At 39.8% G+C, this 883-nt stretch overlaps 1 protein-coding gene across 1 annotated transcript in view; it reads left to right on the top strand.

Moving 5' to 3' along the window:
* Positions 1-883, top strand: part of Bzw1 (basic leucine zipper and W2 domains 1) — a 24643-nt gene that overhangs the window by 347 nt on the left and 23413 nt on the right. The gene's annotated exons all lie outside the window — the stretch shown is intronic.

The following is an 883-nucleotide window of genomic DNA, read 5'->3' as shown; positions in this document are numbered from 1 at the left end:
CACACACACACAAATAAATAAAATTTAAAAAAAATGCTATTGAGAACTTGCAACAATGACAAGAAAGGTCCGTAAAAACAACTACAAACATTGAGTAAAACTACCAAAAACCACAATTTCAAGATTTGAGAAATAAGTAAAAATAACAAATTGGGAAGTGTTTATTCATAAAGAATGGTTAAATTCAAGGTAATAACAAGGCCTGTAGCATTTTTTTGTCTAGAATGAAATAACAAAGATCATAGTTAAAAAAAAAAAACAAATCAAAGAAATAAAAAATGGAGCCAGGTGTGGTGGTATAATCCCAGCCCTCAGGAAACTGAGGCAGGAAGATCATTTTAAGTTCAAGGCCAGACTGGACTACAAAGTAAATTTAAGGCACTTTGAACAAATAATGAGATGCTGTCTCAAAAAGACAAAAAGAAAAAAGGGCCAGCAGTGGATTGAGCACCTCCTTTGGCAAGCGCAGGGGACCAGGGATCAAGCACAGGGACTAGGGTTTGAGCCCCAGAATCATGCCACACTGGAGCTGCATACTGAGACCCTGTACCAGATACAATTTTTTTTAATGCGCAGAATATATTTATTGAGAGAAAGACATCTCCTGTCCAAGAGAGGGACAGGAGGGGGGCCCGAGCGGGTAGTTCCCCGAGAAGGTGTCTCTTCCAGGGACTTTTATAGTATAAAACTGGGAACATCTTTTTTTGTTTGTTTGTTTGTTTTTCAGAACCAGGGATTGAACTCAGGGCCTTGCACTTGCCAGGCAAATGCTTATTCTACTGAGCTATCTCTCCTATAGTGTAAAGCCATGTGGGGCTAAGGTAGAGAGAATGGGAACTCGCTTAGGTGGGCAGGAGGTGGGACAAAACTATGGCCAACTAAT

Source organism: Octodon degus, unplaced genomic scaffold, assembly GCF_000260255.1.
Source record: "Octodon degus isolate 3935 unplaced genomic scaffold, OctDeg1.0 scaffold00025, whole genome shotgun sequence".
NCBI classification, from domain to species: Eukaryota; Metazoa; Chordata; class Mammalia; order Rodentia; family Octodontidae; genus Octodon; species Octodon degus.
The sequence above is the reverse complement of the archived record's forward strand: the minus strand, read 5'-3'. Positions and strand labels throughout refer to the sequence as shown.